General features: G+C 35.0%; 1 long non-coding RNA gene across 1 annotated transcript in view; it reads right to left on the reverse strand.

Annotated features, from left to right (window-relative positions):
• The window catches only part of LOC129458034 (uncharacterized), a 56,080-nt gene that overhangs the window by 43,526 nt on the left and 2,891 nt on the right, over positions 1-9,663 (reverse strand). The gene's annotated exons all lie outside the window — the stretch shown is intronic.

The following is a 9,663-nucleotide window of genomic DNA, read 5'->3' on the forward strand; positions in this document are numbered from 1 at the left end:
AAATTAGTTTCCTCATCTATACAATCAGCAGTTTGAAACTGCATGATCTTAGCTGCAGTATAATTCTAAGATGGTGTTCTTCTCTAAGTTTCATCTTATTAATTTTGTACTATGACTAATGATATGGTTTGGCTCTGTGTCCCCACCCAGATCTCATCTTGAATTGTACTCCCACAATTCCCACATGTTATGGGAGGGACCCAGTGAGAGATAATTTAAATCATGCAGGCGATTTCCCCCATATTGTTCTCTTTGTAGTGAATAAGTCTCATGAGATCTGATGGTTTTATCAGGGGTTTCCACTCTTGCATCTTCCTCGTTTTCTCTTACTGCACCATGTAAGAAGTGCATTTCACCTCCTGTCATGATTCTGAGGCCTCCTCAGCCATGTCAAACTGTAAGTGCAATTAAACCTCTTTTTCTTCCAAGTTTTGGGTATGTCTTTATCCGCAGTGTGAAAATGGACTAATAAAACTTTATTTTTAAATCTTAGCATTTTTCATCTGACTTTGCTTTTATAAGTGTACCTTTATTTTTATCCAAGCCATTGATTAAAATGTTGAATAAGACAGTATCCAATGCATGTCACAAGAAACCTAACTCAAGGCTGACAGTGATTCAAAGCTTGGTATTATTTGGGTGTGGTTATTCATAACTGAAATAATAACTTTATTATTATTCTTTCAACATTCACTCATTTTATGTGCAGGAATATCTTGGAAAACTGATTAAATGCCTTTTAGAAATCAAGATATATTCTGACAGCTCAAGTCAGTGTGCATGTTCAGATTTCTGAAAATTAACCTTGAAGGAAGCTGAGAAAGTTGCACTTTATCTCAGTGTTAGATTATAGTAAATGGGTGAGTCAGAAGGTGCTCTATAGAAGGAAAAAATATATTTGAGATACAGACCTTTTCCCACCACAATCCTCCCCTTCTTCACAGACACACACACACACACACGCACACACACACACACACTTCTGTTTATTCCTACTCCTGATGTAGTTACAGGCAGAACACTATCAGTGAGTCAGTTGTTGAGGAGATGAAGTGACTGAGAGCTGGTGAAACTGTGTCATACACAGTGGAATCTGAGACTGGTCACACTCAAGCAACACCCCATGTGTTTGTTTGTTTCTACTAATCTATGTTAGTAGAAACACATCATGTTAGTAAGAAATTTAAGAGTAGAGAAACTCCCAAGGGCAATGCCAGATCAGCTCTCCTCAGTAGGTAAGAAGAGCCTGCAGTGGCCAGAATAGTTACAACAGATGAAGACACAAATGAGATCACATATTTCCAAATGTGTTCATCATACCTGTGATATTCTCCTGCTACACAGTCTAGCTCAATCTGTACAAGCCATGAAAACCACAGAGGGATGAACAAGAATTTAAGGGCAGTTGCCTCAATAAAGAGTCACAATTTCTTTCCTACTGCAGAACTTGTAGCAGTTTTCAGTCCAGGAACCCACTGATGGGAGGAGATGCCAACTCCTCAGGGGAAGGACCCAACATTACCATGAAAAGTATTTAGGTAACAATTCTCCAGTCCTTCCCCAAAAGGTCTGTGGCCATTTGCTTAGGTAATTGTTCACTGGGGAAAGGGAACACTGAAATAGTTCGAGGACTGTTTCATGTAGGACTCGAGTTGACCTAGATAAACAGGGGCTGGAAGAAATACCATGGCCGCTATATTAGATTTGGTGTGAATGAGGGCTGAATAATAAATGCAGGTTCTGGAACAGGTCCAGCTCACAGTGGGTCTACTAGGGCCATGGATGATCATTTTCTTGGTCCTCAATATATAATTAAAGTAAGCACACCTTATCATTGGAAACAATCCCACCCTGGTTCCTTGGCCTGTGAGGTAGGGGATATTGTAAGAAGAAATGCTAAATGGAAGCCTCTGAAATTACCCTTGTACTCTACAGTCAAGAGAATAAATCCAAAATAATACCATATTCTGGAAAAATAGCCACAGTTAGTGCCATTATTAAAGACCTAAGGATCCATGGGAGGTAGTCCCGATGATATCGCCATTTATTCACCAACATAAAAAAGTCAGATGGATCTTTGAGCATGAAAGTGAGCTACCATAACTCAAGTAAATTTACGCCTTAATTGTAGATGCTGTGTCATATATGATATCTTTTCTGGAGCAGTGGATTAGTTCCTTCTTGCATTGCTTTAAAGAAATACCTAAAACTGGGTAATTTATGAGAAAAGAAGTTTAACTGGTTCACAGTTCTGCAGGCTCTACAGGAAGCATAGCGACATCTGCTTCTGGAGAGGCCGCAGGAAGCTTCCAATCATGGCAGAAGGCAAAGGGAGAGAAGGCCTGTCACATGTAAGCAAGAGCAGGAGAATGAGTGGGGAGGTACTGCACACTTTCAAATGACCAGATCTCACGAGAACTCGCTCACTAGTAGGATTTGATCAGCTCACTATAGGAGTGTTACAGAAAATAGATACCATGAGCAGAGATTCTGGCAGCAGCTGGGCCACCTTCTCCTTTTATCAACTCCTATTCCAAGATATTTGACTCTATTAATGCAGGAGACTTTGGAACCCATGGAAAACTGGTATAATTGGGATACGATGTCTGTTAAAATCACAGCAGGAAGAACTGTGGCACGGCAAGCTACTAGAGTAAAGCATTATTGCCTGGGAAAAAGGAGAATAAAGAAGTAGATTGTAGGAAGACTCTAGCTTTCACAGATTTGTGGAAGGAAGGAATAAGCTTTATATCTTCTGGACCTATCCTATGATTCTTTCATTTTTTTCATAACTGCTCTCTTCTTACATTTTGGGAAACCATAAGAAGAAGGGTGACATTCTTCTGAATGAATATATAAGGTGCCTCTGGCCCCTAGAAGATGGAAAGGGGCAGTGATGAATGAGTTCTCCTGTCCCTAGAGGCTGAAAGAGTTCAGGAGAGCTAGAGAGTGAAGAGAATTCCTCCAGGTTCTTTGGCAAGAAACAGGCAACCCTCTAAACTGTGGGTGTCAGAACTATTCTGCTTTTCTTAGCAATGGGATTCTAAACTCTTAGGAAGCTCCAACCTCTAGATCTGAGCTGCATGAGACAAGAAGTCAGAAATAACAACCTATCTCAAATTTCCCACCAGTCAGAAAGGATGATCAGGCAGAATAATCAGGGCATATTTGCAGTGAAGCAAAACTGCTTGTGGGGAGAGATAAAAATACAAAATATAGCATTCAGTACACTTGAGTTTCAAAAGTCTGTCTTGTGCTGAAACAATAGCAAAGCAAAATAAAACAAAAAATCATTATTTTAGGGTAAGCAATATAATAGTTGAACTGAAAGAGAATGGCCAATATAAAAATCATATTAAGTAACTTAAGAGGTCAAGTACAAGTAACATTTCTAATGACAAAGCAAAACTATAGAGAGATGGCTATCATGAGGGAAAAGATAGAAGGACTGAAGACTAGATTCATGAGATACAATATAAATGATAGAATTTTCAGGAGAAAAAAAAAACAGAAATAGGAGAGACAGTAATTGAATAAATTATTTAAGAAAATTCCCCTGACGTGAAGACAAAGCTAACGTCTCTGCAGCCAAAGGACTTTAAGAGTTCTAAACTAAATTGATGAATAAAGAAATAAATCTAACATTTTATCCTGGTGAAATTCCTAAAGTCAAAAGTTTTTTAAATATAGACACCTCCAAATAGAAATAAAAGTTGTCTGCAAGGTTTGTGGAGAAAGTATGTTTGGCATGGTATTTCTTATTAGTAATAGTTGACACTAAAAAGGGGGAAAAGATTTATAACTCAATAATTCTATAGCAACCTAAGATATTATTTACTTTAAAATACACAAGAATTTAGAATATGTACCACACAAATAGACTGCATGAAAAAATTACTTGAAAAAAGACTCACACCGAGCAAAAGGGAATATAAGAAACAAGAGGGAGAAGGAAGGTGGTGATCTATGTACATATCCACCTATCCATTCATTCGTTCACCTATTTATTTACTCATTATCTTTTTTCAATCTAATTTTTCTATCTTAATAAATAAAATCTAGTAGGTTATTTAATGCTAAATTAAAAAATCTTGAGGCCGGCCGGGTGCAGTGGCTCACGCCTATAATCCCAACACTTTGGGAGGCCGAGGCCAGTGGATCACAAGGTCAAGAGATTGAGACCATCCTGGCCAACATGGTGAAACCCCATCTCTACTAAAAATACAAAAATTAGCTGAGTGTGGTGGTGCACGCCTGTAGTCCCAGCTACCTGGGAGGCTGAGGCAGGAGAATCACCTGAACCTGGGAGGTGGAGTTTGCAGTGAGCTGAGATCACCACCACTGCACTCCAGCCTGGTGACAGAGTGAGACTCTGTCTTAAAAAAAAAAAAAAAAAAAATCTTGAGGCAGCCAGATGTAGTGACTCACATCTGTAATGCCAATACTGTGGGAGGCCAAGGTGGAGGAATTACCTGAGCCTAGCAGTTCGAGGATGCAGTGAGCTATGATCATGCCACTGCATTCCAGCCTGGGTGATAGAACAAGACTCTGTCTTAAAAAAAAAAAAAATCTTAAAATTGAAATGGCATCTTGCAAATAGTGGAGAGACCTAATATAATTTTTTCTAAGGTTTTCATCTTCCTTTGTTATTGTTTTGAGGAATGAGAAAGATATCAAAGAAAACTGAGTGTTGGCTGAGTAAGACAGTCTATCTCAACTGAGAGCATAGTTTATCTTCTTAAAATAATAGTAGAGTCATAGATATCTAATAAGAAGATAAGAAGAGCAAGAAAAGGGGAAACCATTAACAGAATGGAAAACTATAATTGAAACAAAAACAAAAGATAACATAAATAGTAATTTCTTCAAATAAAGCAATAAGAGAAAAAAATAATAAAAAATTTAAGCCAGTAATAAACATAAGATATACTGATCTCTACTCTGAGAATGGGATGAATTTTGACATTAAAGGTAGACTCTCACATTGAGTAAACATAACACCAATGTACTTAATGTTTACACAGTCATGCTTAAAACAATTGGTAAGGAGAATTAGAGAGTCAAGGAGTGAACAAAAAGATAAGAAAAAATGCAAACAAAGAAAGTAGAAGACTCAATGTTAATACCAAAAAAGGTGGCATTTAAGGCTAAAAGAAATATAAGAAACGTGAATGGCCATGATATAATGGTAAAATCTACTATAAATTGCAAAGTTTCAACAGTAATCAAAGAGTGAGCATTAAATTCTGTACCAGCATGAACCAAGTCATAGCTGCAATTATAAAGAAATATTACAGAGCAGGTCTCAAGCATGGGCAAACTCCCTGTCTTGATGGAGTGGAAGCTCTAACTGACTTGATGAAATGTTTAAGGCAGCAAAGTCAGTTATTTTAACTAGTGTACTCAGTGTCTACATACAAACATGGAGTGAAAATATGTTAAAACAAATCTTATTTACACATGTCTAGTTGAAGCATGCCTAAAGAGAATGTCTTATGAAAACCTAAGAAGAAAGACCATACATTTATGTTAAAGGCCAGACAAATAATAGATCTCGCAAATATGTACTTTTTTGTCACTTCTCCTTCCTCTACCTCAGTGCTTCTATACTCCACCCAGATGCCCAGTAAACCACCTACCTACTCAAAGAGCCAGCCTGGAGCTTTCTGAATGTTGTTCTGAAAATAATCTTGTCTTCATTCTATTTACTAGAAAGGGAAATGGAAGAGGGTTGACTGACTCCATTTAGAGCACTAATTTATCTTAATTCTTACAAATAATCAGATAATATAACTGCAATTGCCTTTTTGCCTACACATAAAGCTAACCAATTCAAACTGAAGAGGCAACATTGAATCTCTTTTCCTGCTTAAGAGTTAGGCTAAAATAAAACCATCTTAATCCATTCAGTTAATTGTTTAATGTATAAAATGTAATATGCTTATTGACTTTTGTTCTTAGGGAAGAAAACTCTGAAGATTAAAAATGGGGAAGAAAACCAAAATGATTTATCTGGAACACACAATTGACTAAGGGATAAACATATATACAGAGATAGATTAAACAGCTTCTATTATATAGCTAAACTATGAGACAGTGTGTTTATGTCAAATAAACTTATTTACCTTCATGGTAACTTCTAAAATCATACTTAAAGTGTATCCCCAATTTCCATGTGCCTAAGGGGAATAATGGGAAGAAAATAGTACTTGCTATATTAACCATAAATTATAAATTTTACTTAAATTTATAAATTATAAATTATAAACTTAATTATAAATTTTACTTAAAAATTCTGAAGTGATATAAAAAACGAAAACAATGCATGTCATTATGTATGTTTCTGAGGTACTCATTTATTATTTGTTAAAACTTATAAGTGGAAGAGAAAAATATAACAGATTTTCAAGGGGGAGGAAAAAGGTGAATTCTTATATGGGTCAGAATATATGCGAACTGAAAGTAAAAATTAATCCAGATTCCCATTATCTTCACTTACATTATAATTCTTCATAGTTATATTTTCTAGAGAAAATAAAGGAAAAGTGATTGAACAAAATGCTCAAGATGTATACCTTTTCCATTATTGCCAGATGCCAATGTTCAAGGGCAAGGGTGTTGTTATGAGTGGCAGGAGATGTGAATTGCATTCCCTTTTCCATTGCCAACTTGCCAAGTGGTCTTGGGTCAGCAAATTTATCTAACGAAGCCTCAGTTTCTTCAACTGTTAAATGATAGGTTAGACTAGAGAAAAACTATAGTTCATTTCAGTCCTAAAATAATTATGGTTATGGTGTCATAGCTAAGTAGAGACATTGGGGCAGCCTTTAATTATTGGTGGTGTTATTACTGCTCAAGCCATATGGAACTTCTTTAACCTTGACTATATCCATAATAGAACAATAGCTTGCCTCTTAAAAGAAAAACTCTCCAAAATATTTCTCATGCTTGCTATTCAAGTTTATTTCCAAAGTGGACCAAAAGCCATTTTCCATAATTTTATTACTAACAAACTGTTCATTTTCTTTAAAGAATAGTAATAAAGGTGACACATAATGAGAAAGAGATCCCCAAAGGGAAGATTCTTCCCAAATATTACCATAACCATATCATAAAATGGTTAGAAGTAGAAATTATACATATATAGTTTGAGCTTCTTTCGAAAATTGAAGTCTGGCAGTGTTTTTATTTTAATTTGGTGAAAAATAATAGTAGAAACTTAATGAGACATGTAGTCCTCCTCTTTGATTAAAATTATGCCAGATGTTAGAACAACAAGCACAAATCCTTCCATTCATGTTTCACTTTCTTGTTTTCTAAGAAGAGAATGCAAACAATATGGATTTTTTTCCCGCGGTCCTTCTCTTATGCAGTCCATGTAAGAATCTGGTGCTATCTAGCTATTCCCTCAGCTTAAGCAATAATAATAATGAACATTTGTTGAGTGCTTATAATGTAAATTCTAGCCTAAGTACTACACAAGTGTTATTTAATTTATTCCTTATAACAATCTAGAAGGTAGCTATCATTATAACCTTCTATTTGTAGATGAGGAAACCAAAGGTCAGAGAGGGCCCAGTGTTGCACGGATCGGAAGCAATGTGGCAGGCCACCTGGCTTCAGAGCATGCATGCTTAGCCACCACAGGATACTTCCTCTCTACCCTATAGCACACATGGAAATAAAGACGTAAAAAACTTAAATGGAGTTCATTTGAATTATATAGATCCTTATTGGTAAGTTCTGAATAAAATTCTGGTGGCAAGCTCCTTAAAGTTCCAATTCCAAGCACAGAGATGTTCATGGAAGGTATTATATAACATGTGTAGAACCTGTCCATGGCTGGGTATTTTTTTGTTCAGTTTTGGGTCTCAGCACCTAGAAGACTACCTGGCATATGCTGAGTAATCTCTGTGTATTTATTCTATAAATTACTATTTTAACATAGCATTGGAATGAAAGTTTTAACCTGAATAAATCTATATTTTAGAACTCAGTTTTGTAAAGTCGTTTAACTTGACACTTTTGAAGCATCTCACTGTAATTCAAATGGTATGAACTGAATTAACACTGTTATTTGAACTTTGTGAGAAGAAACAAAATTATTAGATATTGTTAACAACGATTATAACAAATTCAGTTTGTTCATCATTTGATCTTCTTTTCAATACAGCTTTTCATGTTTTATTTGAGGAGAAAAGAAGAATGCCAAAACCCATGTGGGTTCCCTCTTCAGTCTAACATGTACTTTTCTAAAATAACAAATGTAACTGAGAAGCTTGCCTGGGTGGTATGAAAGAGTCAGTTAATTGGTAGTCAGCCTTTCTTTTTATAGTTGACTATAAGTCTAAATGTTGATTTAGGAGAAAGATACGTTTTTACTAAAGAAAGCCCTATATGCTATATTAAAAGTGTGATGACTTTGCTTTTTTAAAGAATCCATAAGCCCCACCCATCTCCTCTGAAAAGTTCAGACTGCCATGTGGCTTTCTAGTGTACAAAACTTTTGCTTTCCTGCTATATCTCTTTCCTAAGTCAACATTCGCACATTGACCCAAACAGATTGGTCTAGCTTGTACATCAGTGACAGCAACCTGTCATTTTCTGTCTTAGAATATTGTAACTTCATTCATTCTTATAAATTTTCTTCCCTTAATTCCAGAAGTATTTCTAAAAGCCCATATTTTTAAATTTTTCAATTTAAAAGCCAAGTTTTAAAATGAAGATTTAGAGACTGTATTTCCAATAATGTTGCGAAACAGAAGGCCCTTATAGCAGCATAAATTTTAAAAGGTGAGATAATTAAATTTTCTGGAGGATAAAAACTCCATATTTATAAAAATATGAATTCTCACATATTAGTTATGTTTTAAAACATTTGAAAAGTAATATTTGTCTTTCATTAAATAACATTTATCATCAGCCCACCAGTCATTTACTTTTTAAAAATACATTGATTTTCAATACTCTATAGAGTAATAGAAGTAATGGAGCATTTGAATCACGTGCTTTCATAAAAACAGACAATGTAAGATGAAATCTATAATAGTAAAATTAAAGTGATCATGAAGCAAGTACTTTTGAAACTTTATACTCTTCTGTATTGATTGTTTTATATTTGCAATAAAATACAGACACATTTTATGGAGAAAAGTTACTAACAATTATGTTGAGAAAATTACATTTCAATCCAAATATAACCTTTAATGTTTCTTTTATCATTCACAACTTTATTTTTTCTCATAAGTGTTATTTTATGTTTTAAATTATTCATAAATAACATAAAACATTAGCCTCGGAAATATAATGTATTGAAGATGAGACTCTCTCTTTCTCTCCATATGTATATACATATATGTGTACATATGTATACACACACATATATACAACATTTAAATAGCTAACAATTTTTGACTTCTGTGTATCAATCAACAAGTTAAATATTGAATACATAGTATCTCATTATTATTCAAAAATCCTCATGAAATAGATATGACAATTTTATTTCTACTGATGAGGAAATAGGCTTAGAGAGTTTGAGTAATTGCCTAAAGTCACATAGCAAATGATATAAAAAGCCAAAATCTAAGAGTTAGGAGTTAAGCTACAGCAAGCCCTCTGTATCTTACTGTTCCACTCATCCCTTCAAAACATCTACTAAAG

Source organism: Symphalangus syndactylus, chromosome 19 (assembly GCF_028878055.3).
Source record: "Symphalangus syndactylus isolate Jambi chromosome 19, NHGRI_mSymSyn1-v2.1_pri, whole genome shotgun sequence".
NCBI lineage: Eukaryota > Metazoa > Chordata > Mammalia > Primates > Hylobatidae > Symphalangus > Symphalangus syndactylus.